Raw genomic sequence first — 23070 nt, 5'->3', positions numbered from 1 at the left:
CTGTGCTAAACAAGCCAATCAGAAAATAAACGTTTACGGCTAAATTTAGCGAAAAGTGAGCACACGTAAAAATCTAAGCCATTTTCTTTACTTTTCAGATTAATCCCGCTCAATTCTAGGCTAACTGATCACTAAGCAAACGAATCTGTACACGGATGGAGAGCTCCAGTATGAACGCTACTCCGTTTACGTCTCTGTATCGGTTTCTTGACGTGACGGTGCCGTGACGGAGAAGGTGACGGCTGTGTGAATGAGGGCTAACACTGTTCTTTGGTGAGGGAGGAGTGATGTCTGCAAGAGCGGGACGGCGAGGGAATTATGTCGCTTGTCATGGCAAGCAATGTCCTTCCTAAGCGTAAGGAAAGGAACGGGAAGTGGGTATCGTGACTCCTCGGAAAGCTAATCGGCGCGTTTGACTACAGCAGCACTGAAACTACTTCGCCAAAAAAAGATCGCGACAGCAACTTGAAAAAAGCAGCGCAGCCTTTCGGCAGCTTTTCCAAGCAGTCGAAATTGCGGGGTCGTAACCTGCAGGCTTGCTCCACCGGTGCCGCGCTACTCGCGTTTTCGTCAGAACGTTCGGCCAAGCGCACGAAACCTCCGCGGCTCCGGAAATGACCGTACGGCTGTTTCTTTGTGTATTCCTCATTAGTAAGTTGCGTTTAACAGGTTTAACCTGTCCGGATTTCCAGCAGCCGGACATTGCAACACTTAATTTCTTCGCGACGTCGCCAGGTGGCGGCGCTAATCCGTCTCGGTCGAGCTCCTCCGGAACAACACACGCACAGCCAAAATGCGCTCGCACCGGCGAGCTTCAATGGCTACCCTTTCCACCCACTTCAAAAAGGCCTCCTCTCCCGCGTATCGATCGACGAAAGTGAGCCCGAAGAGCGCGCGCGCGCTCCCAGAGGAAAAAGCGCGTAGCTCCAAGCCACGCCGAATCAAAAGAGAACCGGCGCACGCCAGGCCCGACGTGGAACAGAACCGCGCGCGGAAGCGAAAAAGTGAACGAAGGGAAGGAAGAGGAGGAAAAGGGGGAGGGGGAGAGGCGAAGCGGGAGGATAGTGTCGTGACCAGGAGATTCCCCTCTCCCCCCTACTCCACCGCGTCTCATCATCCGAGCGCGCTGCGAACATCGGGAGGAGTCGACGCCGGGCACAACGTAGGCCGCCGCGCTGGCTCCCGGAGCCCCGTGGGCGCTCGAGTCGTCGCCGTCGGTCACACTCCGTCACCCTGTTCGCTATTCAATCAAAGCCACTTCAGCGGTGTTCTTCACAGAACCGAGCCTCCTTTCCACCTCATCCGTTCCTCCTCGCAAGCGACTCCTCTCGCGGAAGACTCGGCTTGACAGCGCCGCGGCGCCAGCGTGTGTAGCCGTCGCCCTCTCCCTCCTTTGTCAAAAGCCAGAGGTGTGGCGCACAAACATCGCGAGGAAGAGGTGATGGGAATGGGGAAGGTGTGGTCACTCGTATAGCCTCCAAAACGGAGTCTTGTAGAGGCCCGGGTGGAACGCGGGCTCCACGAAACGCACGGAGGACTCGGCGACGCTACTCGCGCGAGAGCGGAACCAACCCGAATCTTACGAAGCGCGGTTGGAGGAAAGAGAGAAGATGAAGCTTGGGAAACGTAGAGGGAAGAAGATTAATCAAAGGCCCGTGCGCGGGGGAGCAACAGGCTGACCCGTTTGGAGTTGGAGCCTTCGTATGGCTGTCGTGGTTCGTTTTGTGATTTAAAAAACACAGCCGTGGGGGAGTGAGGGACATTGAGGGAGTGGGACGTGCCCGATGTGTCGTCCGTCGAAGCCGGCTCTTTCGACGCTGACTCCGTCGGTGTCACCCGAGCGGCGGAGAGATGTCGTGAATTGGGAACTTGGCGCTTCGAGACGGTAAGGTGCGTCACTTTCGCCGGTTGAGTGAAATCGCGTGTAGTTAATTGATTGGTTGATTGATCGTGGGGTTTAACGCGCCGACGCAACGCAGGTGGTGAGGCGCGCCGTAGTGGAGGGCTCCGGATTAATTTTGACCGCCTGGGGACCTTTAACGTTGACATTCGTTTTTCATCGCCGTCTATTCTTGCACAGCTTAGCGGATATCTAGTTCAAAACTTCGAAGTCGTCCAAAGCATGCAAAATGTCATAATAATGAATTTCGGTGAATTGTTTCTGCATGCAGGACGGGGGTGTGATGTGTTTCGCATGAATGGTTCTACTCCATTTTGTCTGTAGTATTCACGACGGCCGGGTGTGTCGGCGAATAAATTGCGAATCTGAATACGGAAATTTCGGTTTTATTTCCAGAGTCTTCTTTCCGGGGAGTTTTGTGCATCCAGGAAAATTGATGGTGGTTTTGTATTTACCTGAAGCTCACGACCAAAATTGTCCTCAATAACAAGTGATCGGTCGTGCACGTTGGGCTCCCCTTTTTAAAAGCATTAAGACACCAGAGCACGCTCTTAACTGAGCTACATCCAAGAAAAATGCAAAATATTTTGCTTCACCACAACTAACGGAATAATGTGTTACCCTGGCTTATAAAATGTTGGGACGCAGTTTGAATAATGCGGCGACTACATGACTGCTGAACGGTGTTGAAATTTTTTTATTATAACTTGCTTTCGGGTGATATTCAGAATCTTTGCCGATTCCCCTCTATTGGTGTCCGCCAGCAGTTAGTTGAATTTATGACGAGCGACGCTGACGGGTATTTGCGTTAACTTTATTGCAGACAACGTTGTTTTATTCAGGTTCATCTTCACGAAGTTGGCTTTCTCTCAGTCACATGCATTTTACAGTGAAGCAAGCTTTACAGAAAGCTTTCTGATTGGCCGACGGGTGGGTTGATAGCATGGCAGAATCCTGATACAGCTTCCGCCCCACAAAGAGTACAAGCGTAAAATGTTTAAAGTAAAGGATCATTGTTTCTAACTGCGACCCACAGAAGTTAGGAACGCGTATCGGTGTATAAGATGTTTTAAAAATTCCTCGTGAACCTAAATCTGCTTACGTGCTCTGAAGGCGAAAGCATAGCGTTTATCAGACTTTTTTTTACTTTTACTTCGTGTGCGCGTCTCTTTCTTCGCCTTCGATTCTTCGTCTTTTCCAAAATGTCGAACCGGAACCAAACCGAACCAAAACCGAACCGGTATTTTTGTCGGAACTGACTCCGGACCAGAACCGTTACTTTTGAGCCAGCTCAACCCGACCAGAAAAACGAAATAACGGTTACGCTTCACGACGATGTCGACCATAGACTTTTTGTAACGGGAGGTCTGTGCCGTTCGCGCTCCACGCACCATCAACCTCGCAATGTCTTGAGCACTGTTCTCCTGCTGATGGATCAAAACGTTAAGCACGCTCTCTTTGTGGTCACAACATGGCGAAAGGCTTCAGCACCAACATCGGAATGGTCGATCAATCTTGGTGCAAGGCTGGGCAAAAGAGATCTCACACTCTAGGCAGCCTTCAAGAGGTTTGAAGCACCTAATTTACCGTTATTTCGCTGGGACTGTGCAGGGACAATCAGGCCGCGATATTGCTGCACTACACACCGGACAAAGTTCAAACCCCAAATATGTCTGCTTGTAGCGCCATGCCTAAAAATTGTTGAATTTTTGGCTGGTTGGTACATAACCGTAAGAATGAAAATAACAGCTCGACGCACGGGACACAGGAATAAATAGGCGCACGCTTGCGTTCACTATAGAAACCATGTTTTTTATTGGTTCGGGGCATCGGGTTTATGAAGCGAGGTGAAACCAATGCAACAAGAAAAGAAAAAAAAGGATGCAGGGTGGTCGCAGGAATAACTTTTTTAAAACACCCGACAGGGAGATAACAAAAGACACCTGCCAATACCAAACTTCGGGTTTCAGTTCTATATTCAAAAGATTGTATTCTTTCGAATTGATAGGTGTGCACATCGTTAGTCACTATAGACGTTCGAGTTGAGTGATTGTCACTAGAGCCTTTCCTACTATAGTATCTTGTGCAGGAAAAGCTACTCTTTACAGGCAGATGGCACGCCCTGTTGTGTGTGCGTGAATGCGCTTTACGTGGACGTTTTTTTCGTGGATTGTTATGATATTCTCTCAGCATTCCCTCTTGGTTGACATGATAGCAAACCCGATACCACAGTTTTTGGAGCCCGTGGTCGGCGCTGTTTCACTGCTGCGTCTCCTTACTCGCTTTGTTTGAGACAATCGATGTACGAGGAAAACAAAGGCCAACCTTCCCTTGATTCACAACCCAACCCACTCTACCACTAAGGACACCGGACCGGTCGCACTGGGTTGTTTGACGGCCACGTTTAAACCTCACGCCAACACAACGGACATGTCGTCAGTAAGGACATCAAACCTATAGCTGCGTGGGCCACCGCGTCCATGCATAAACCGGCCATCAGTCATGAGCGGGTGCTTAGAAGAGAAAGACATTGTCGAACATGTAGCTTTGAAAGCCCTTTAAGCTGAACAAGGGATTCTGGCCCACGTGAGTGTTCCAAGCAGGCCAGTTGCTGTTCATCAGGGAGGGATTCGCAACTACTCGACCAATTGGATGTTGAGGAGGCAACGTTGGCGGCAGCGGCTTTCCATTGTTTTCGCGCTCATTCACGCTTGTGTTCGGGCTGACGCTTCTTCAGTTTCCGCTCTTCTTCCTTCAAGCGAACGACATGCGTCCGTCCCATAGCGAGTTAACACCTCGAAAGCTTTGCCGTGTATTCTAGCGGACACACACATGGGTGTTCCTTTCGCTGCACAGTCCTAGTCATCTTACTGTCTGTAGAACACCCAGACCCAAACCGCTCGATTGCGGAGGACAGCTTACAGTGCGCATTGAGCCATGAGAGTCCCATGTTTAAATCTCCCACCACCACAACGGGTATGTCATCGGTAGTGGCATTAAACCCTGCTGTGCGTGCATGTCCTCTCCCTCCACCCCTAACCCGTGCACGCCTAAACCGGCAATCGAGAATGGGCGCATAATTAGGCGTGAAAAAACACCGGCGAAGGGAAAGAGAAAGACGTTATGTGCGGCCAGACTAAGATCTATTATTATTCTTGTGCCAGAAGAAATGAGACCAGCTGGTCAACGGGGCTGCCGACGCGACAACGTCGCGGGGAATGGCTTTCACGCCGGAGTTCCAAGGGGGCAAGTTGCTTTCAACCATGCAGGGACCCGCAGCTTGCGAGCGAGGTGCAATTTGAGGCGGCAATGGCCGCCGCTACATCTCGGCGGTGGCGGTGGCTTTCGGGTGTTTTTACACCCATTCGCGCTGCTGTTGATTCTCCGCAATAATGTGATAGCGGCGCTACGTCCACTGTCAGCCGACTGCGCAACTTGTGAGAAAGGCATCGGTGGTGGCGAGGAGAGTAACCGCCCTGATAACCGTTATAAAAGAGTGACCGGCGATGGCGAGGAGAAGCCCCGGAGCGGCGCCGAGTAAATCCGCTTCACCGGAATGAAAACATGGGGGTTGAGACATATACTGCTTCGCAGTAAGTAACTCAACCCTGAACCGGTTCGCGAACCGGTTCAGTGCATGATCTAGTCGAACAGGAACTGAACCGGAATGACTCCAACAGGCAGAATGGCCGCAATTCGCACGGCAACTTCCTACACAGTGAGAGCTCTCACCTGAGTGAACGGGCCGTCAGACACAGCTTTCACAGTTCACGCTTCAGACAAATTTTTCTTCTTTTCTGTGAGGTGCCGGGACATCGCTGTGGTTAGCGCAATCGGTCCCTCCTGTAACGAACCGTGTTCGAACCCCACACGAATCCACATGTGTTTTTATTTATTTCCTTTCTACAGCGGCGTCCATTTCGGTGCCATTCGTGTTGACGGGCAGCAACGACAACTACGGTCACCGTTCGCTTTTGATGGGGCATCTAAGACTTTCGCCTTAAAACCCAACATCCTTGCACAATCATAGGTGCCGGCAGTTGTGCTTGTAGGGAATGCGAAAATAAGAGGGCAAGATTAACGCGCCGAAGGTACACCAGTGTAGACAGCGTATCATGTTGAAGTGCGCCGGATTGGTGCGGAGTTATCGAGATAGCAAGAGCAAGAGTCGAAGTCACAAAAGAGGTGATTCAGGGCAATTTCTTTCCTAGTCGCGTGACTCTAGAGGATAATGAAGAAATATGGCTTGCTGGAAGAGTTGGTGCTCCAGTCTAGAAAAAATCCCGGGCCGTCTACACTAACGTGAAACCCGGGAAAGCGAGAAGCATGCAGAGTATAAGTGTTCTCTTGTCGCCTTGGCGTTTTTGCCAACGGAGATGAAATTGTTGGGGGGTAGGGGTATACAGCTTTGCTGTAAAAGTCTCCTGTCTTTGAAGCACGAAGCTCTCTAGCGCGCGGCGTAAACGAGTGTCCCGGTGTTTTTTTTAGTACATGTTACGTTCTAGCGCGCGGCGTAAACGAGTTTACCTGTGTTTCGGAACAGTGACTACATGAGACGACGATTACGACGATGACAGAAGACGCCAACAGCCCCAGCCTCAGGAGCTTCGCCCATAAAATTTGTGCCGCACACAGACAAGCGCGGAAAATAGAAGGGAGAGGAACGAATAATACAGGTGTGTTCAGTAGGATTCTAACTTTCACGGAGAAGGAAAAGTAGTCGTTCCCTTTCCGACGAAACACAATCGAACAAAGGAATTGAGGCTCGGCTGTTTAAATGCAGGAAACATTACTAGGTGCCTATAAAACTATTTCAGCTACCTATCTGCGCGTGCACGAAAAGGAAAGCTTTGCCTTATAAGGAGAAGGACCCTTATTTTACTCATAATTACGCTCCCCAAGTTGGTGCACAGCGTAGAGTCCCATCCACTGCATATTATGATCGCCCTTTTTATTAAGGCGAAATTCTTATCTGATAATGAGAGACGAGGCTCAGGAACGGCGTTTATTGAAACGTTCTAGCCGACGCTCTTCATGAATACTCTCCAGTGTTACCAAAACCCTCTCTCTCTCTCTCTCTCTCTCACTCTCTCTCTCTCTCTCTCTCTCTCTCTCTCTCTCTCTCTCTCTCTCTCTCTCTCTCTCTCTCTCTCTGCTATACCAACGAACTGTGAGTCAGCGTACTTCTCATTCACTCCTCGTGTCTTGTACTGTCTTTTGTGGCGAACGTATTTACTATGTCGTACCAACCAACTCCACAATAGAAACTACGCGGCTGAGAACCGCTACTCTGTGGATTGTAGCGGAGGCACTTAGAACCCTAGACAACCGCGGCTATTACAGGCCGATCAGCTTGCTGTCAGTCGTCTACAAGGTACTTACCAAGGTAATCGCTAACAAAATTTCTGCCACCTTAGATATCAGTCAACCTAAAGAAAAAGAAGAGTTTCGTAAAGGCTATTCAACAATGGACCATATTCAGACGATCAATCAGGTGATAGAGAAGTGCGCTGAGTATACTGAACCGCTATATATAGCCTTCATAGATCATGAGAAAGCATTTGACTCGGTCGAAACATCAGCAGTCATTTAGTAATTACGGAACCAGGGTGTAGACGAGCATTATGTAAGAATACTAGAGGATATCTACGATGGGTCCACAGCTACCATCATTCTCCATAAGGAGAGCAGTAAAATACTTATAAGGAACGGCGTCAGACAAGGAGACACAATCTCTCCAATGTTATTCACAGCATGTTTACAAGAAGTATTCAGAACATTTTGGGAACAGGTGGGAGTAAGGGTTATTGGAGAATACCTCAGCAACCTCAGATCTGTGATGACGTTGCCTGGCTAAGTAACTCGGTGGACGAATAGCAAAGCCTGCTTACCGCACTGGACAAACAGAGTAAAACCGTGGGCCTGAAAATTAATATGCAGAAAACTAAAGTAATGATCAATAACCTCGGGACAGCACAGCTGTTTGAGATAGGTGGCGAGGCAGTGGAAGTGGTAAGCGAATATATCCACTTAGGCCAAGTTGGGACCCCGGATCCCAACCATGAGGCAGAGATAATTATGAGGATAAGAATAGGGGGGGGGGGGGGGAGTGCATACGGCAGGCATTCTCAGATAATGAATGGCAGCCTACCATTGTCCCTGAAGAGGAAAGTGTATGACAGCTGCATATTACCGGTACTCACCTACGGGGCAGAAACTTGGAGGCTCACTAAGAGGGTTCAACTTAAACTGAGGACGACTCAGCGAGCAATGGAACAGAAGATGATAGGTGTAACATTAAGGGACAAGAAGAGAACGGAGTGGTTCAGGGAACAAACGCGTGTTAAGGACATATTAGTAGAAATTAAGAAGAAGAAATGTACGTGGGCAGGGCATGTAATGCGGAGGCAAGATAACCGTTGGTCATTAAGGGTAACAGAGTGGATCCTTAGAGAAGGCAAGCAGTGCAAGGGGTGGCAGAACGTTAGATGGGCAGATGAGATCAAGAAGTTTGTGGGGATAAGTTCGTCGCAGTTAGCACAGGACGGGGATAATTAGAGATCTACGGGAGAGGCCCTTGCGCTGCAGTGGGCGTAGATAGGCTGCTAGAAGTGGTGGTGGTGGTGGTGACAAACAGCAGGCCAACTAGGGTACTTAAAAATTCATATCAAACTCAACAGGGGCGTCAAATATGTGAAGCGAAAGCAAGAGATCAAACGATGCCAGCAGAATTCAAAGAAAGCGACACGCTTTCGATTGTCAGGTAAATGAGGCAGTTGCACGGATGATCTTTAATGCAAAAGATGGAAGATGTACGGGTGTTTTGTGCAGTTTCTGGCAGCAGCAGTCCCATCGACACTTTAAATGACCCTGGCACATTTAGGCGTTCCGACGGGCCGAAAAAGAAGAAGCAGGGAATATCGAGACAGCAAATATAGAAGGCTACCAGATAAGGAACCACAAAATAATCGTGCAAATGGAGAACGAAACTGACGGTGATAGGTATAACAGACGCAAAGGTGACCTGGACGCTGTTTTTCCCGAATAAGCAAAAACTGCAGAAGTCTCAGAGTAAGATTGCACCGGCTTTCGCCTTTTGGCTGAAATAAATGCGTTTAAATATAAGAGTTTGACGTTGTCCTGGACCCTTTAAATAAGCGCTAAAGTCGCTCAAAATACTCATTGTGTTACCCTTCCATAGCCGGTAGGTACAGAGGGAAAATATTTACTGGAGTAGCGTTGAAGACCGGGCGAGTCGGTACATGTTAAACTTCGCAGCGTTCTAAGAGCAGGAATACGGAAACTTTTATTGTAGCAACATAAAATATAAAGACAAGATGGTTACAAACTTTATGTCGCTTCAATAACATTGTTGTTAAAGTTCGGCGTTCGTCCTGTCGTTCCTTTTCCTCAGCCTTGTTCCGTACAGTTCTGCAAAGATGGAGAAAAAAAAAAAACTAACCAACCCCTTCCCTAAAACAAACAGAGGTGGGCATGAAGCTGGTCCCCAGTCTGCATAAACCAATCCAAAACTATATACCCCAAAATAACCTTTAACCAAACACAAGCCCATCCCTAATCAACCCAAACTCAACCGAATCAACCCCAACTCACCCCTAAGCCAACCCAAGCCAAACCCCACCAAACCGACTGGATGAGCTTGACCCCATCTTAAAGGGACCCTGAAACACTTTCGATAAACGCTTTCACTCTTTCCTTCGCGTCTGGAAGCACTGCGAAAGCTATAGTTATCGCGAGAACGGAGCGGCACTGCGTGATTTGCTCGTCGCACCAGATACGCCTTCCATTTCTGTTTTGTTTTTGTGGTTTTTTTAAGGTGCTATTGAAAAACGTTCATTGCTGCAACTGAAGGAAAACCGGCCAACAGCCGCTACATGGCCTTAGTGGCGTAATTCCAGCGGTCGAAGAACGTCAAGACAGGAAAAGAGAGAAAAACCTTTTGAGCGAGTTTACAAGTTACCTGATGGGCATAGAGCAGTAATTTTAGGCTGAAGTACTTTGCGACCCCGTCATCTAAGTACTGGTTGTGTTGGGTGACTACGTTCGTCAAGCATTTAAGATTTCAAAAAAAAGTTGAAAAGATGGCTGCAGGGTCTTTTTAAAAGAAAACCGTATTACACACACAAAAAAAAGAATCACCCCTAATCACATAAAGAATCACCTCATCACATACAGATTCACTTCTGCTGGCGTGTCTGCTGTCATGCTGCAGTTCTCGGCAACTTTCAAATCAGCCGCCCATTCCCCGGCATGCATCGCGGCCTATCAACACCAACGACCGTGCCAACGGCGCTGCGGTAAACAGGGAAACGAGTCATCAGCGTGCCCATTTCAAATGAGCCGCTCATCTCCCGGCGTGCAGCGCGGCCTAGCAACGGCGGCGTCCGTGGCAACTTCGCGGCGAAAGGATCACCTACAACGCTTTGCTCATGAATACAGCGTCGGAGGGCCGCAATCGGGTAGCCGTCGGCTTCATATATACGCGAGGGAGCGAAGTTCGATTCCGATCACGGGAAGTTTTTCTCTTCTTGAGGTGCTTGCTTTTTTCAAAGTAATCACGAGTTCCACGACACAAGTCAGACAATACAAGCTTCGCTTGAATGTGAGCCAGACTCGACTGCTGCTCCCGTCTGCTGCCAGGGGCGTGGCGATAAGGTGACAGAGTACAGGCCATGCGCATGCGTGGGCAGTATTTCTCGATGCCAGGTGCGTGTGAGAAGACTGCGCACTAATTTCCTTGCGTATTCCAGTCCCCACCTGCAAAACACTTAAAACGTGTCTGCCTCCGACTGTGTGATAACCTCGTTCCTTTCAGTCATCAGGTGGTCGTGACTGTGGAACACAGCGCGGGTCTTGTATGGCGAAGCAAGCCTACCCCTGCGTGGTTAACGCAACAATAATGGGACCTCGTTGTAAGAGCGGGTACATTTATCATCGACTACCTTCGCCATTTGCCATCACTTAGACACGCCGTCGCGCTCCTTGTCTTTCCGAAACAAGAGTGCCCTATAGATGAAATATTATGCCATCTAACAATTACTCACACCAACTATATGGTAAGAACAAACCCTAAAGGGCAATAAATACTTCTCCTTCACTTTTGAAGCAGCTACTATTCATCTCGAGTGCATGTCGAATCACTCAGATTATTCTGGTCGTCCATCAAAGCCAAAATCCTGTTATGCTTGATCCCGTTGTTTATTGAGACTGTTTCGTCTTTCTTTTAAATGCGGAGCATTTCTTAGGCTCGCCTGGTCCTCCGTCGTTGATGGCGGCGCCGTACACACGCTCACTGCGCATGCGCAACTCTCCTCCTTACACCCACAGCTCCGCGATACTACACTATAAAAAAAGAAATAGTTAGCGGCGCCCGGTTTCGATCCCACGACTCTCTGGCCACAACGGGAGGTACGCGGTGCTCTTCTCACTACGCTACAAATCCGGGACAGGAGCAAGTGCTACGAACGCGCCTTATGTCCTTGACTCATTCAAACTACGTCAAGGAGCTACTGATACAACGAAGGCACGCGAAGCTGAACGTCAACAGAAACGACGAACTGAAAACGTTAGAGGGGGATGCTGAATTTCCCGTGGGAAAGCTGTGGCGGGAAGCGCCACGCGCCTTGCAGCTCAACCAGCCCCGTCCGCAGCGCCTCTGATGCTGATTGTGGCAGGATGGCCCTAGGGATTGGCCAACCAAAGAATCCATCACGAGATAGGTTCGCGTTCAACCACCGTCGTCATCTTCCCGTAGGGGAACCGCCGAAGAAGAAGAAGAACGAGAAGACAAAGCTGCGAAGAGGAGGGCGTGTACATTGCTCTCAGCCGGTGCACCAATTTCAACAACCTTTACCTCACCAAAGCTGACGGAGACTACCGATTCTACCACAGAGACAACATCGACAAGAACATGATGGACGAGTTTCGGCGCCTCGAGAACCACCGCCTACTCACCGTAACACAACAGCACTTGCGTGCCTTTGCCAGCGGTGTGGACCCGGACGCGGAATTCCCTCTGGCGCTAGTAAAAACCAGATCACTTAACATAACGGCAACACAATGGAACCACACGGAACCGCCACGATGCTTCGCATCGTCATCAGGGTTCCCCACGGGAAGATGGTGTAATTTTTGTTCATCTAAATACTTCCGGCCACTACTTAGGCAAAGCTTTCAGCCTGTCTATCCACCCATATAGCTGACTATTTTCTGTTCCAACTGCTGATATAATGCTCTATGCGTTTTATGCGGACTGGAGACATTCTGAAACATTTCCTCCGTTCAACCCGGATTGTTGATTTGATTGATTGTGAGGTTTAACGCACCGAAGCTACACCTGGGCCATGAGGGGCGTTAATTTTCACCACCTGGAGATCTTTAAAGTGCGTTGAAATGTGGACACACGGCGTTTTCACATTTCGCCTCCAACAGAAAAGCAATCACCGTGACCGGGATCAAACCCGCGTCCTTGGGCTTAGCAGCACAACGCCTTAGGCTCTGTGCCCCCGCGGCGGGATGACCCGGAGTGTGCCGAGCCCTTAATCAGCACCGATATCATGTATACTTCGTCAGCTTAGCTCTCTCCCAGTCCTTGTAAACACTATTTTCTACCCTTCAACCTTTATCGTTCTGAGGGCTGGATCTCAAGATTTCTTAAACAAAACCTCATAATGAAGAACTACGTCGCTGGCTACGCATTACGGCCTTGTTTGCTGACCACGTCTCGTGCACGTTTGGCCAACTTTCCTGTCCCAGTGGAGAGTTATCTTTACTCTACCAATGTTGCGACTATGCATGAAACTTGCTGCACAGCCCAAGGCTGATTTTTCATTGACAGTCAGAGAGTGTGAAAGCTTCAATCGTGAACGGCTATTTGCCCGGCAAGCAAGCTTCGCTGCAAACATTACTGGCTTGTAAGAAAGCATACTTCAGTGAGGGCTGTACACGGGCTGACTTATTGGAGGGCGCAACTTTGCCTGGAGTATTGTAAGCAGGCGGAAAGAACCTGCTGCATAATAGGGAGGCTAATCTTCCAATGATGGAGTGACCGTAATCATGACCGCAGTCGCGTTGATGTGACTGCGGGCGCGCAGTGCTTCCGGCTTCGGTCACGGTCGCAATAACGTGGTCTGTCATGTCAAAACTCCCTGGAATTTGTTTATTTGTTTCTCTATCTCTACCGCATTATATGTAGCACCGGGATTTACAATAGATTCGGTGAAGTTAAAAATATGTAGTAAGTGTTATTTCATGTATTCTTTACCGTCAGTGTGGCGCTCATGAGACGTAACTACTACTAACGGATTCCGAAAATTCCGCAAAAGCAAAAAAATGTTCCATGGATTCTGATAATTGTAAGAATCCTGAAGCATTCTTACCTACCCCTTCGATATTCCCCCTTGCTTTTTAAGGTCGGCCTCCCTACTATACTCCTCTGCACTGCTGGGAAAACGTCTTGTCACGGGTAATACACGTTTAAGAAACTACTTCTTACACCGTGCATATACAAGCTGTATATAAAATTATGAGGGCCCCATGTATCCAGCGATATACATTGAGTCCTTTTAACACCGGCTTCATAAACAAATGAATTTCTAGCGGAGAGTCACTATTACTTCCTTATTCTTAACGCATCAGTCATTAGCATTTTGCTGTACTGTGATGACTGCTCGCGTCACCTTGGCCTTGCGTATTTATTTTGCAGATATAAAGCGTCACGCATTATTGCGCATAAAAAAATAGTAGTAACTTAGCTCGTCTGTGCCACGATATACGTAGCGTGAGCTAAGGTTCACCTGGTTATTCTTAGGTTTCCTGGTTCTCTAGGATTAGCTGATTATCATGCTTTCTGCTGCTAAAACGATTTCCAATCGAAAACAATTCAATCCAATCAAATCAAATCAAATCCGATCCAATCCAATCCAATCCAGTCCAATCTAGTCCAGTCGCGGCGGCGGCGGCTCCGGCGCGCCAGCTGTGCGCCGTGAGACGCCAGGAGTCACGCGAAACTGCTCAACCTCGGTCAGTGTAGCTCACGCTAAAAAATTTAACGTGATCACACAATGCTGTGCTCTAGCACTGATGCGAACCAAAAAAGACAGTGCCGCCGTTTCCCTAACAAAGGTGGCGTTTACCACACTGAACTACGAGCCAGGAAATGAAGCCTTCCACGAGTAGGAGTCGGCGGAATTATTTCAGACTCCGTTTGGCTCTGGCACGGCCACAGAGTTTCGTACTAATATATAGTAGAGGGAAAACTTGCGCCACTGTCTAGCGGAGCCGCGCTTCAGCGAGCGTGCAGTCATATACAGCTCAGGCACATTCCACTTGTCCTTGGCATGGCTCACGAACAGGCTCAAACGTTACCTCTGACTGCAAAAAAGAGACAATATTTTTAGAAGATTAACCAAATTTGTTTTGTTATTATAAAAATGAAGCTCCAAAAATATTTATATGCCAGGAATTATTTGGAAGCATCTGGCAAGAGAGAGAGAGAGAATAAACTTTAATTAATCCAGAAACTGCTTGAGAGAGGCGTCCTCATTCCAGGATGCCTTGAGCTCGGGCCGTGTCGACAGCCCTTTCGATCAGGCGCAGCTGATCTTCGAGGCCGGAGCTGGCCGAGGCTCTCTCCCAAAGCTCTGTGGAAAGGTGGATGTTAAGGGGGTCTAGGGCGGACTTGTCGCAGCCGCCTACTATGTATCTGAGAGTCCCGTGCTCTCCACAGAAGCGGCAAAGGGGAGAAACGTGTTTCCGGTCAAAGAGGTGTAGTCTGGTGGGATGCGGGAAGGTGTTGACCTGCAGGGCACGCAATAACCTTTCCTGATCTCTCGGTAGCGATTTGTGTGGCGAAGAGTAGGTTTTACGGGACAGCCTATAGTTTTGCGTGATTTCCTGGTAGGTGACAAGAGGTTGCATGCGCTCAGGCTCGGCTTCGGATTCACCAGCGCTGGCTCGGCGGGTCAAATCTCGAGCCACGAGGTTGGCGATCTCGTTGCCGGGGATTCCGCTATGAGCTGGTGCCCATACAATCCTCACTGGTCTCGTTGGTAGTCTCTGATTGATTAGTCGAAGTGTTGTGACGTGCAAGCGACCGTTGGCAAAGTTGCGGCACGCCTGCTGAGAGTCTGAGATTATAACTTTGACGTCGCTTTGGCTAATCCCAAGTGCTATCGCCGCTTCCTCGGCTTGGAGAGGGTTGTGTCCGGGAATTGAGATGCCGCACCTGTGCTGCTTATTTAAAACGACGGTGGCTGCCATGGCTTGTCTTTCGGGGTAACACGCTGCGTCTGTGTAGGCGGTAGATGGTGCATCTCCGTACAACCTAAATATTACCCGGGCTCGGGCTTCTCTGCGATCCTCGTGATGCACATGGTGCATATTGCGTGGTAAGACGGGCACTATGAAGTGTTTTCTAATGGAGTGGGGTGCGTTTCCAGTAAGGAGAGGTGGGTGGCTGATAACGATGGCCAATAACGATGGCCAACGGTGGCTGATAACGATGGCCAATTAGCCATAACGATCACTATGATCGTTATGGCTAATGGCCAATAACGATCATAGTGATCGCGATACCTCAACTCGTCGTAATAAATTTAAGCGCCTTCATATTTAACTTTAGCAGGAAGTATCTTGTGAGCCAGGTAAACCATAAAATTAACCAAACGTTGCCTACTATTAAACCGGTTAAAACGGGTCATTGGGATGACAGTTTTTTTATTATTATTTTACAGTCTATAGTAAGTCGCGAAGTATCCAACCCATAGCAGAAGTACGCATTTGTTGTATGCGTTTTTTTACGCCTTAGCGAACACCTCTGCTCTGGTGTCCGCCTGTCAATCAAAATCAATCGAAAAATGAATATTAGCTGAAGGGGCAGGGAAGCGAAGCATCCATACAGCTTCGCTATAAAAAAAATGGCCACGTATGTGCTCCTTTTGTTGCAAAAGTCGTCGAAAGATGATAGTCGTCTGCCACTCCTGCACAGAAATGTCTCTGTCCTCTTCCCCGTTCACCTCTCCAGATCTTCTGCTTCCGTCTCGTTCCTCCCAAGATAAGCAGGGTGAAGGTTTGCAAGTCAGTTCATTCCATTTAATTTTAGCGCGTTCTGCTGCTCGCACGTCATCTACTGGAACCTTTCGTTATATATGCACATTTATTCAGTTGGACTTCTCGGAATGCCGCTAGGTGGGCTAATGTCGCGCGCGAGCGCTTTTTGTATTTTCGGGTCGAAAAAAAAATTTACAGGGAATGTTTTTTTATTTACTATCGCAAAAATAAAGCATCCATGAACTTATACTTAAAAGAACACTGCAAATATCACTTTCGGATTAACGTTTTGCCTCAAATATGCGTAATGTTCTCTTTTAGCTCTACAATGTTGATAAGTATGAACGTTGTCAACAGATTTAGAAGTTTGGAAATGTTTTGGCTATATAAACGTCCCGTTCAAGAATTCTTTGAGTTTTTGCCCGGCCGGCTGAATCGACTTGTCGACAGACAGACAGACAGACAGACAGACAGACAGACAGACCTAAATTTTCGCGTTTAAGTAGCCCAACAAAGTCTATCGTCTTTAAAACGTATAAATGCAAGAATGCCACCACAGTACCATTTTGCGAATAAGGAAAATTTAGGCGAAGTTTTGGGATCCGGCATTGGTTGGTTAATGTCATCAAATAAACATGGGCTAAAAGTTGTCGACAATTCCAAGTAAAAATACAAGAATTGGTACCACGGGGACATGTAAGCTTGTTTTATTATGCGAGGCCTCGCCGTCCTGTTTTTGGGCTGCATTACCTCACGCGCCATATGCGGCACAAAAGTAAACCACGCAGCCCATTTTAACACGAAAGTGTTTTATTCCCGGATACACAAACATTTGAGGGATGTCATATCCGTCACGGAAGTGACGCCAGTACAACGAAGCAAGCGGCCTGTAAAGGGTGCGCCCCTGCGCACAGGGTCATCTTGCGAGGAAGCAACCTTTAGTACCAAAGAGTACGTTATACATAGGGTTGTTCGTTTTCGAGTTTTATATTTCAAGATGAAAGTGTTTTATTCCGCGATGCCCCAAGATTTCACTGACGTCATATCCGTCACGGAAATGACGCCAGTACACCTTTGCCGGAGTCACCAGCCAGCAGGACGTCGCTAGCCCAGCACACCCACAAGACAGTCGCCGACCCGCAAATCGTGCTCAGCTGCAGATTTCTCTGCACATTTCACCTTCGTGTTTTACTGATTCCTATGACAGAGGAATCAACCTCAGTTTTTTTTTTTTTTTTTTTTGTAACTTCACCGCTCTTGCACAGGGATTGCATTTCGAAAACCTGCTTTCACTGCGTTGATGTATGCGGGTTTTTTTTTAAATGCGAAATACTTACATACGCCATCAAACACAGGCAGTGACCGTAGTCGTCGCCGTTGTCCACCATCCCAAATGACACCAAAATGGCCGCCTCTCTAAAGAATGGACGAAGGACTAAAGCCTTAGATGATAACACAGGTTGCTGCTGTTAGGACACCAGCCCGCCGAAGGCGCAGTGTACTAGAAGATAGAGGTGTGTCGTGGGGGGAAAAACCAATGGAGAGCGTGGGTCCCTTTTGCGATGAAAAAATTGTATAGAACGCAAGCGTTGCCCGAAGAACTCCTGTTGCAGACAGCGCCACCTAAAAGTTTTTAATTCAAACTCAAAGGTTATTTGTAATTTTTAATACATATTTATGCCATAAGATAAAAGCATAAGACTATTTAGAGTAATAAATAAGTGCTTATTTAACAAACAAAACGTCTAAAGCTAACCGGTAAGCAGCGACCGCTAGGGGCGCTGCTTGGACCAGGAGTTCCTCAGCAGAAATTTTCATCGCAAAAGTGACCCCCCCCCCTCCCCCCAAACGACCCACTGTACTGGGGCGGTATTCTCGTGTTTTGTCCGTTTTGAGCAAGCCCTGATTGGCTAAAAGCGAACACCAGGATGTGACGTCATGCAATCACGGCGGAGCTAAGAGCCGCGGCTGCTCAGAGCAGACGATCGGGAGTAGACGATTTTTTGTTGCGTTGTTCTTGGTTCGCTGGCGGAACAATAAACTCATAAAAGATAGTTTAAAATAGGTTCAGTCGTTTAAAATGTGTTTAAAAGCACATTTGCGCAAAAGCCAACCCAAAGACCGCATACGACTGGAAGTACGTCACAACAAAACGGACGCAAAACGGACGTTTTTAAAACGGACAAACATGAGAATACCGCCACTGGATGGGACCCCCTGGCTGCGGATGACTGTGCAGGCCCTTTCCAAGCTGGAAAGTAGTGTCCCTGCTTGTGAACCGAGCCGTGCACTGTTGTATGGATTAGTTTCAGAACCGTTCACTCCGCCACCTCATGGTATAGGGTACAGGGCGCTTAGCAGTGCTTGCAGGTGGCTTGACATTCCGTAAGATAGATGAAATAGAGAAGGGTGCGGTGCGGATGTGTGTTTGTCTGGAGTCGTCTGAAGCTGATTGCCTCATCTCTTGTGAGTTGGGGGTGCGGATTGGGGAAAATTCGCCGCTTGTTCTGCTAGTCCGCGGAGATGTCGGTGTAGCGCATGAGCGGTCTAACAAGGCCGAGCATTCCAGAAGTTTGTACAGCCTGGGTGCCAGGAAACGAATCCCTTGAAGCCGATGATGGGGCTCACGCCGCTGCCTGCACTTATACACATGGGGCCGTTTTCTCGCGGGGCAATCAGCACCTCCCTCTTCCGCCTAACCCACAACCTCTCTAAGAAAGAAATAAATAGACACACTCAATTTTGTGTGTGATTCGAAACCGTATCGCGAGAGCGGGAGGCAAGCGCACTAACCACCGCGCTAAACCAGCGCCCTGCCAGAATGGAACAGTTTTCCTGATGCTGTCTCGAAAACGTGTAACGGCACGTGAGCAAAACAGGTGAGCAAAACAGCTCTGACTGTGCGGAAGGTCGCATGAATTGCGGCCAGTGCGCCTGTCGGAGTAATTCACGTCGAAGGACGAAGAGACGAAAGGGAAGAAAGAGAGGCGATCACGGTGTACCAGTACATCTTTGATATTCGCTAGGATTTAGCCTTCAAAGCACGCACGCATACTTAAGTTTCCCAGAAAGTTTCCGCTCGCGACATTTGGTAATAGTAGTGTCAGTATTAGTGCCATTTTCTGCAGTTGCACACCCATTGGTTCGGTTACACGATGGTATACTTACAACCTGCTCCCGCCACCCCGCCTCTTCCTTACTCATTTTTTTTTTTTTTTTTTTGCCACGGAGTCTCTATTTTAGAATGGTTTGCAACTTGGGCTGACGGCAGCGGTGTCCTGCGTGGGGCACATAACGCGTTTGAAGCATGGATATTAATAAATAGGCAGAACTGAAAAAAAAAAAAAAAAAAAAACATTTGATTGCTTTCCAACCGAAGTTTCGAACTCCCTGTGTAGCGTAGGCGTTATTTGACTCAGATGTGAATGGCCGCGTAATCTGAAGACCGTAAAACTCGTTCACCATTTTCAAGAGCTCTTTCGAAGTGGGAGGAAATAAACTAGTTGAGTCCAACGTGATCCGGACCGGACAAGCAGAAGCCCATGACATCCCGAACTAGGGGCACCCACCCTGGATGATTAACGCTAGAGCATCGAAGATCATTCTTCGCTCCTTTTCCTTTTTAGGAGGAGGAGGGGGTGCAATAAAAGTTTTTTTTGTCTCTCTCTCCAAAGGAGACGCCTGGGCAGGCCCGTGGTGTTTTAGACGACGCTCAAGGTGCCCTGACTACTGACGGCCTCTTCGGCCCTTTCGAAGGCCCAGTGTTGAATGGCAGTGTTTTCGCTGAGTGGCACGGTCTCCCAATGGCGCTCCTTTAAAGTATTTCCGCATAAAGGCTTCTTGCGAAAGCGCAAAAAAAGATGGAGACAAGACGTAAATTGGATAGCGGCTTTTTGCGTTTACGTCTCGTCCGAGTCTTTTCTCGCGCTATTGTAAAAATGATTTGCGAACACGCTCAAGCTTATAACTAAACACTAGATCAACGTGCAAGCGTATGACTAAACACTAGATCGTTTCTTCGCAGGCCGAAGGTGACTGCAAGGTACACATGCCGTGTCATAATTTATTATCGGGGTTATTAACGCGCGCCTAAAACAACAGCCAGTCTCAGTTACAGTAAATTCTATGGCATAAAGTGGTGACTAAACCACGCTAGTGATTTGAACGACTAACCCTATGTAGCACACCGAACGAGCTGCGCTAAGCTACAATTCATGTCCTCACCACGTACACCCACGATCACAAGTTTACGGGGCACGAGAGTGACTATTTTAGCGAATTTATTCGCCTCATAGCAACCCGTGTGTGAATGAATACTAGTTTAGAGACAAGATTAAATAACGTAAATCTTATTGCTATCGGGCAGCCATGGGAATGGGTAGCGGTACGTTTAATTAACAAAAAAAAAAGGTCCCGTGGTCTGTTCGGGTGATTACGAAAGGGGCCTGGGAAGCACGAGCTGCTTTAAAGAATTCTTCATGCGCACTGTGAACAGCCTCCTTTTTTGGTCGCCTTTCCATGATAGAAGTCGTACTGAATGATGGTAGATTAACTCAGAATTCGTAGCTCTCACGCTAGGCTTGGCAAGGCCTCTTTTAACAAAATGCATGACTATTTTATAAAGTGTTCACCACTCTAGCCGTACGCAAAGGTGGTATTCACTGAAAAGTTTAGCTGTCACTTTCTTCGCTTGGCAACACTAGAAACGGCCACGGACATGGCACGGCTTATGCCCCTGCGCCCGCACGCCGAAGAAGAAACCCCGGCGTGCGTCGTCTGTTCCGTTTCAACCCGATTCTCAACGGTGGTGTCAACGGAGGTGTTATTAATCGCACTAACATTGTACTCTAGGCATTACTTTGCATTCGGTGCGGTAGAGTTTGGAACGTCCGACACAAATGATGTGCTTATCACGGACAAGTACCGCCATCCCGCGTAGGCCGGCGCAATTGGAGATGACACACTCACATGGTTGCCTGCATGCGTGCCTCGTCAGTGAATACAAGCTATACGTTTACGATTGTGAGGGGTTTAAAATTTGGCCTGCCTCCATCCTCATACTTTTCGGGTAAAAAGCTTCACTCCTGAGCCAGGATCCCTACATGTCCCTGTCTTGAGCTTGACAACGGTATTGTATTTTCAGCTACGTACTCTCACGGTTCTCCCGTATTTTCCGTCTGAGTCGTCGCGTTTCTGACGAAATTTCTCTTCGGGACTTTTGCAGGTGCTCCCAAGTTGTCAGCGTGGAACTCAGCTGAGCGCGGGCCCCTTCTAGCGGCCCATAGGCCGTACAACCAATCGCCTGTCTTCAAGTGCCCGCTTCCATCCTGTCTCCTCACAGCAACCCCAGCACCGACAGGATAGACTGCTGCTGCCCTTTGTGAGTAAAGAACAATACAATCATTGAGGCGATGACCTTACATGGCCAGTTCTTCAACAAACGGGTGTCCGCCTCACTGCGATGGTATGAAAAATAGCTCAGGTTTAACACTTGTGAACCTGGTTGCCACGAGTGAAAGCAAAAAACTATGCACACAGTGTCACGTGAAAGTTTGCCATTGCTTGAAATCGCGCAGCCTATCGCCTAGCTGTATATCTACTGTATGATTGGATTCAGCCTTTCGCTACCGCTGCAAGAACACAGACGGCCCAGCCGGCGCGCCATCGGCGAGACTAAAGAACAAAGCGCAGGCGAAGCAACCGTTGAACCCTCCTCGCGTGGTCGCATGGTTCGCTTGCGTTGAAGCGTAGGCACATACGGCACAGCCGACGCAAAGCGATCAAGCGCAGGCAAAGCAGCTGTTCCCCTCGCCTAGTCACGTGGGTCGCTTGCGTTGAAGCGTAGACACGCAGGCACAGCCGACGCAGAGCGATCAAGCGCAGGAAAAAGCAGCTGTTTCCCCTCGCCTTGCCACGTGGTTCGCTTGCGTTGAACTGTAGGCACACATGACCCAGCCGACGCTGAGCGATCAAGCACAGGCGAAGCAGCCGTTAAACCCTCCTCGCCTATTCACGTGGTTCGCTTGCGTTGAAGCGTAGGCACAGACGGCCCAGCCGATACAGAGCGATCAAGCGCAGGCGAAGCAGCTGTTTCACCCTCGTCTAGTCACGTGGTACTGCAGAGGCGAGGCTCGGATCCAGCGAAGCAATAAGAAAGAAAGGTGCAGCTCTTGCGCCGGAGCTTTAAGGTCACTGCTACGCGACGAATGACCTTGAAATATGTAGCGTAGTGGAGCTTTCGCTCTAAAAGGGACTAGGGATAGACGACTGTGGGACACTGCTCGACCTTGCAGTGATTTAAAGAACTTCGGCGGAGCTTATCTCTTACACCTTCATCACGTGGTACCATTCTTCTATTGCAGGGTGGGTTTTTTTTTTTTAATTGGGCAGCCTAAATCAACATAGCTGAGAATATAGCAAAGGTATTGCCGATATTATCTACTCCTCGCCTATACGCCACCCAAGGTTCCCAAACCCCTGCCGCAGTAACTCGACAAAAAAGATGGTCCACGCTCGCTTAATGTTTAAGTTCGAATTCGTGGCCATTTTTGTGTCACACATTGCGGATTGCAGCACGCATTGTCCGAACTGAAAGAAACACGGGATTAAACGGCGTGCGCTTGGACCGATAAAAGTACCATAAGTACAGGAAACGTACACTGGGCCTACATAACGAGTAGACAACATAAATGTACGTTTGGAGGGCGGTTGCAAGGATGCATCTTGGAGTAGTGCCTTCAGCTCATTGAAATTGAAACTCGTTTGTTGAAAAAAAAAAAAACATTCAACACTGAGTTTCAGGGAATATTCGCAGAGCTCAACATGTAAGGCTCCGGAAAACAGTGTTCATAAAAGTTGCCAAGAAGGCATAAGTACATATTCCCCCGCACACACACAGTATGATATAAAGAAAACCTGATCATCTTCATAAGCGCTAAATTCTCGCCGTAGCTGTACCCCTCTTTTCTATCGCTCTTCTAACAGTTGATGTCTAGCGCATGTCCCGTGTTCTTCTCGTGCCCAGTTCTCTGGTGCACTAAGTAATAATGTTTCACAGCAGCAACCAACTAGCCCACATAGGCACCTTGACAAGACAGCTT

General features: G+C 48.4%; 1 protein-coding gene across 2 annotated transcripts in view; it reads left to right on the top strand.

Annotated features, from left to right (window-relative positions):
* The first annotated feature begins 924 nt into the window (after positions 1–924).
* The window catches only part of LOC144162488 (serine/threonine-protein kinase NIM1), a 138319-nt gene continuing 116173 nt past the window's right edge, over positions 925–23070 (top strand). The window contains exons 1-2 of one of the 2 annotated variants that reach the window (XM_077693043.1): positions 925–1885; positions 21195–21350. The gene's annotated coding sequence lies outside the window, so the exon portion shown is untranslated. Of the gene's footprint in view, positions 1891–21194; positions 21351–23070 lie in introns of both variants that reach the window. The other variant, XM_077693042.1, reaches the window with a different exon arrangement.

This window comes from Haemaphysalis longicornis, unplaced genomic scaffold (assembly GCF_048455015.1).
Source record: "Haemaphysalis longicornis isolate Haplotype H1 unplaced genomic scaffold, Haemaphysalis longicornis Haplotype H1 scaffold_12, whole genome shotgun sequence".
In the NCBI taxonomy this organism is placed as follows: Eukaryota; Metazoa; Arthropoda; class Arachnida; order Ixodida; family Ixodidae; genus Haemaphysalis; species Haemaphysalis longicornis.
Note: the sequence above shows the minus strand (reverse complement) of the source record. Positions and strands in the feature narration are given on the sequence as shown.